The following is a 6,457-nucleotide window of genomic DNA, read 5'->3' as shown; positions in this document are numbered from 1 at the left end:
TTATCTGACAAAAAATATTCATATATTAGCCATGCAAGTGTTTCCCTGGGCTACTATCAGTGATTTCAAACACCGGGAGATCTACTGGAAGGCTGTGAACTGCTAAAATATTTGCTAGCAACTGCATGCTGCTCCAAGATGTCTTGTTCTTCAGACAAAACATAATTCACCCAGATAGGTAAAAAGTTCATATTCAGGAGAAAATTGTCTTAGCAGTGATTGGCATGACAATCTGGTTTGTAAATGCAGTTCACGGTAGATCCAACAGTGACAAAGAGTGCATCTGAACAGAGGTTTTGTCAACGTAATCTTGTTTGCTGTGAAAGGTGGATGCCATCAGCCACAAAACTGTAACATCGTGAGTGTTCTGTTTGGATATAAGATACTTTTGCAAATAAGTATAAGCCATGTGGCAAAATAATCAGAATCCTGAAGCCACAGGAAAAAGACCTAAATGGTGTATCAGCCTTTCTCATGATCTGGAGACAATCAGAGATCTGCAGATCATGTAACTTCTTCATGATAGGGAACCTGTCTTCTAAACCAAGTCTCTGCCTACACCTCCTATGCATTAGGGGTCTCCTGGAGAAATTCTTTAAATGCTGGACAGAGAGACAGAATCGAGCATCCCAAAGAAGCTCTTTCAGCACTTGCGGCTGAAAGAATATGGGGTGCAAAAGGGGCTATGAGACACCACTGCATCTGTCCTTGCTAGCAGAGCTGCAACTGCATTTGTTGACAGATGCCTGAGAAAAAAAATGATGGGACCTGTAGGATGCCTTCATTGTGTTTCTAATTCCTTCTGCACTGGGGCAGTGCTAACCCATGTGCTGAGGAAGCATTGCCTCCCACCTGAGCTGCTCTCCCCACACAGACTCTGACAGGAGATGGCCCATCCAGGCTGGACAGCTGTTGACTGGATTTGTAGCAAAAGAAGTCTCTGGTACTGTTGTAACTAGCCTGTGTTAAACTGCCTAAGTTTAGTGTTCAGCGTGCACACTTGCTACAGTTTGACTCTCTTTCTTCTTTTAATGTGTCCTGTCAAATTCTGCCTGGTCCTCAGTTGATATAAATCACTATTGTTCCTCTGAGGACAATACACTACCACTGTTTTTCCCAGCTGGGGATTTGTCCCTGTATGTTGAAACCAAAGATGTTGAAGAAATAAAATATTCATTGCAAGGAGCTGGGAAATGCTTCTAATTTGCTGCTTCTGATCCTTGCTGTTAACTGCCTTTGGCTCCACAGTGGCTGGCACAATCACATCAGAAAATGGGTGTGCGGAGAATTGGGAAACATCAGTATTGTTTGGATGACTGTGAGGCATGCCACTGCGTGGGTGGTTTTATAAAGGGTTATGTGCAAATGAGATAGATTGAAAGGGAGTTTCTAGCAGGAGGACAGGAAAACTAAAACGGTTGTTCAGATCCCTCCTAATAGCCAGGTTTATTGCTGTAGGAGAGGATTCTGCTCCCCCAGGGTGATCACAGGACTGTTTTGCCAGAGAAAGAGATCAAAAGACACTGATCCGCTAGACCAGCCGTCACAGTGAGAACTGGAGAAAACCCAAAAAACCTATTGCTGCCTGAATCGGAGTTTGTCCCCCCAGCCATAATGAAGGTCTTGAAAGGAAGGCTAGTCACAGCTATGAGCACGCTGGGGCACTGTCACTTCAGAGGTGTTTCTGGAGTGCCAGCCAGCCACACTGTTTTGGAAAAGCGTTTCTTATGTTGCTGCACCCTGTCAGTGCTTGCAGGAGAGCACCTGATGGTGCCAGGCGGTTGGGTTCCTGTGCTGTCACAGTTGGCAGTGGCAGGGTTGTCACCCAGGGAATCGGTGGCACAGAAATGGAGGGGGCAGCAAGCGCTAATGCTTAGGAGAGCAGTGCTCCTGTGCTCCGAGCTCTCAAGAAGGGCTGTGTAGTCCAGCCCTCTGGCAGAGGTTGAGATGTCAGAAGATGAGGAAAAAGCCAAATATAACAAGGATGGTGTTCAAGAGTCCAAAGGAAGTTCTTCTTCTCTACCTGTCAGCAGTTTGCAGAATTAATATAAACCTTTCCCAAAACCATGCATGACATTCCTGTGTTTCTACTGCATAGTGACTGACTTTGGTCAGTGATGAGTCAATGCTGAAGGGTGCAGAGCTGCAGTCTGCTGAGAGGCCTGGGTGAATGCAGCGGGGAAGTACTGGGAGTTCATCCCCATCCCTGGAGGTGGGAATATTATCTGCATTGTTCTTGATGGATGGTTCCCAAATTCATGGTCCACCAACAGAGAATCAGTGACCATAAACTCCCTTTGGCTGACTGTCTCCGTGATTCATTATCCTACCACTAGGCCTTTTTCCCAATATCTATGCTAAATCTCCTTTTTTTTGCTTATAAATTCTCTACTTCTTTTTCCACCTTTAATGAATGCAGAAAAATATTTAGCCTTTTTTCAATAGAGATGCATCTCAAATATTGTGGAACATTATCATATCTCTCCTAAGATGTCCCTTCTCTAACTAAATGACCTCAATTCTTCAACTGTTCCTTAAGGGCATTTTTTCCAGGTGTCTAAAAATTCTCTTTAGTGCCTTTCAGAATCCCTTTAACTGGACTGTATCCTTCCTTAATTATATTAACTGTATGGCAGCTGAGGCCTTACTGATAAAGCAGAACTGCTTCATGTCACAGACAATATTCCTGCTACATTCCCACATGGACTTTTTAAACAAATTTTAGTCTCATACCTAGCTTGTGATTGACAATGATGTCTTAGTTCCTTACTGCAGTATCAAAGCTAGTCATTCCCTATATGGTTCTTAAACAGCTGATTATCCCTACCTATGTGTAGAGCTTTTTATTTCCCATATTGAATTACAGTCCTCTTACCCCAGGCCAATTCTTCCATTTTCAAGGTAGTTTTGAAATTTCTACCTCTTCTGCAACATGCTTGCCACCCCTCTAACTTGCTGAATTTGCAGATCAAATGAGCACTCCTTGCTCATCCTCTCCAAACCATTGATGTAAATCTGACAAGCCTCGGGCTCAGAGCAGACCTGAATCCCCTTGATGTAACCCACTAGTCTGAAAGTCAGTCATCGATAGTTACTTCCTAAATTCAATTTACCACCTATTTTTATGCACCTGACTGGTAATTCTATCTATTATCTTTAACTTGGTAATTCCATAGGCATACAGAGCAACCAATAATATTTTTCATGAGTTCCCATGTGACCAAATTGAGCATTTGCAGTCTCTTCTTGCAAGACAGACTTGTCATTTTTCTGAATTTCTAGTTGCCCTTCTCTGCTACTGCTGCAGTGTAAATGCACTTTTTATTTCTTGAATATGAATGGCCCAAATTACACTCAGAATGCCAGATGTCTCGGGATGCCGGCTAATCTTTCTCTTTCAGCTGGAAATACCGTTCCATTTACATCAAGGATCATATCTGTCTTTTTCCAGAGTAAATTCAATCACTGGCTCATAGTCATCCTGTGATTGATAACAGGTTCTTCTTCTTTAGTTTTCTCTTAGGAATCATTTGTTTACTAAGCTGTAATTCTCCCTTCCCAGTCTTGGAAAGAGGGGTTAAAATAATTTGCTTATGTGATTAAATTTTGACAGTAACATCCCACAGAATGGATTGTATTGGTTTGATGTATGAGTAATGATCCGAATGCTCCTAGTCTATATTTTTACTGTGCGCTCTCCTTCAATTTGAGAACACTGTAAACACTGAAAAATAAAAACACACAGTTGAGTGATACATTGATATTTTACAAAAAAAGGTAAGAGATGACGGGAACATTGTAAAAACAATGAAAACAATGTTTTCGCGCTTTCTAATGGGAAGTTTCTTTTGTCTTTAATTTTTCCATGTTTTACTTCTTTCTTCTTCCTCCCAATGCATTTTTCCCTCCTTCTATTTCTCTATGTATGTTAGGCATACAAGACCCAAAGTTTTGTTGTTTTTTAAAATAAACTTAATTGGCAACATAGGTGAAAGATGTGATTAAAGATATACAGCTCCTCTTTCATAGAGCTTGGACGAGATAAGGTGGGCAGCCTGCCCACAGAGGTAGTTTGGCCCAAGTGCCAGGGACCTGACCTGACTGCTGGTGTGAAGAGCCCAGCCTAGACTGCCTTTTCATATTCTAGCAAATGAGAGACCTCTCTGGTAGGAGGGTGAGCGCCTCCATGGGCCAGCTGGGTCTGTTGCTCCCTTCCTGTACAGTGACCTGGGCAGGCTGTCAGGTTAGTCTCTAACCTGTTTAGTGCCCAGACCCTCTTCAAACCCGCTCATGTTGTCCCTGTCTTCTGAGGACATGTTTGCAAAGTCACGTTTTAGAGATCAGGTAAAGATACCAGGGCTGCCATCAAAGACCTTTGATAAGGAGCAGTCTTATGGTTCCAAAGGATGACTCAGGCCTGGGGTAAATCCAAGCAGCTGCTGCCATTGTGGCAGGGGAGGGAAGGGCAAGGTGTTGCCTTCCCTTGGTATAGAGCAGAGTAGCCCTCATCCCCACACAGGGCCATGGAGGCACAAACCCCTTCACAGGCTGAGCAAGTTGGAGGAAGGTCCTAGCAACACAGAGTCAGGCAGAGAGGGAGAAAATGTCCTGAGACACAAAACTTTGGGGAAATCCTGGGGGTAGCGTATGTAACTCCAGCATTGGATACCATCTGAATAGGTCAGCAATGAGACATGCTACAAAACCTTGCTTTGGCCTCTGAAACTCATCTCCTTCCTGCACTGCTGCTAGTGGTAGCACAAACTTGTTTTCCCAGGCTACTCACAGATGGCACGGGGCTTTCTCTTCTGCCAACTCCACTATCAGTCCTCCTCCCCTCATCAGAATGAACTACAGTAAAGAAATGACAATTCCCTCCTCCAGCCCAGTCTAGGCTGTGGAGTAGTGTGCTGTGGTTTAAATTTGTGCAGCCTGAGAGTCAGGTCTTCTTCATACACAGCAAGCAAGAACTTTATGTGGTAAGGTATCGTGGACACCAACTTGTGTGTGTAGTGTTTGTATGTATTGGACCAGGCCCTCTGTAACTCTTTTTTTCAAGGATTTTATATGTTTTTCCTCTTTCAGACAAGTTATAAACAAATGTGGAAGGTCTCTACTTTTTTGACGATGGTATTTAATTTTTCTTGGGTAAAGTGTTTTCTTTGTTCTTCAGACTCTTAACATTTTTCTATTGGCAATTCAGGCCCCAGTGTAACAAATACGTGCCTGGTTTTGTCAACTATTTTCCTTTACAAGTTACCAGCAAACACCCAGCAGTCCTCCACAGAACCCCATTTCCACACCACTCAGTGAGGATGCAACATATTGCAAACTTAGTCTTCTTTGAAATGTGGCTATGATGGTGTCTCTCTAATTGAAGAAAAGCTTTTATTTTTATACTTTTGTTATTAAAGTAATGGAATAGAGAGTACTGACAAACATTTTTCTCTCCTGAGATATGTTTGAGCAGATTAGTAAGGCTGCCATCTGGAACAGCAGACACTCGCATTTTGTGTGTAATAGCTAATCAATATGATGGTTGTATTATTAAATGCCTTATTTTCAGAAGAGGTACAACTTGGTCAACTAAGGATCAGGAAATATGACTCTGCCATCAACTTACTATGTGATTTTGAGCCAGGTCATTTGGACTCTCAGTGTTTAAGCTTGTTCATATGTAAAATAGGAATAATAAAGCTTTTGAGCCAGTAGATAGAAATCTATGAATGAAAACAGTTATGGAAATAAAATTGGCTGACTTGCTTTCTGGCATTTAGAGAGTTATAGACATAGGAACACGAGGAAGATATGAAGCCCGTCTATTTACATGAGATGGTACAAGTTCATTGAAAAAAAAAAAAAGAGTCTATTAACTAGAAATGAAACTTTCATAGTAATGATATTAGTTCTTTAGTAGATTAAATTGTGGGATTAAACTTAGCTGTTTAAGAATTAAATTACCTTTATCATTGAACAATGGTAAGGATATAATTCAGGGCCCCGCTCTCCATTCCTTATTCATTGGCTTTAACAGATATGTGCATGGGAGAACTCTTCCCTTTAACGTGAAACATGGCTTTTTTTCTCCCAAAGTTTGTACTGCATTCATTCATTGTAGATTTGTACCATTTGTACTGCTGAGTCATTTGCCTGCTCGTCCCAGTACAGCTCCTCGCAACTGCCTTGAGGAGGATTTCAAAGTGCTTCCAGGAAAATCAAAGGGATTAGAGGAAATGTGGAGGGATTTAAGACTTTGTGGGTGAAGGTGGTGGAGTTTGGGGAGAACTAGGCAGGGACTTTCAGTGGCAGATTCAGAGCAGCTTGGAGATTTTGGCACCAAGAACAGCTTTGCGTATCCCACAGCCTCTGAAATGGTATTTGTCCTGTTTCTTTCATTGGCTTGCTGCAGATTCTGCTCTGATTTTCTAGAAACTTTGTTTCAACATTTGTTGGATCT

The sequence above is a fragment of the Platalea leucorodia genome (assembly GCF_965183815.1).
Source record: "Platalea leucorodia genome assembly, chromosome: 1".
Taxonomy (NCBI): Eukaryota; Metazoa; Chordata; class Aves; order Pelecaniformes; family Threskiornithidae; genus Platalea; species Platalea leucorodia.
Note: the sequence above shows the minus strand (reverse complement) of the source record.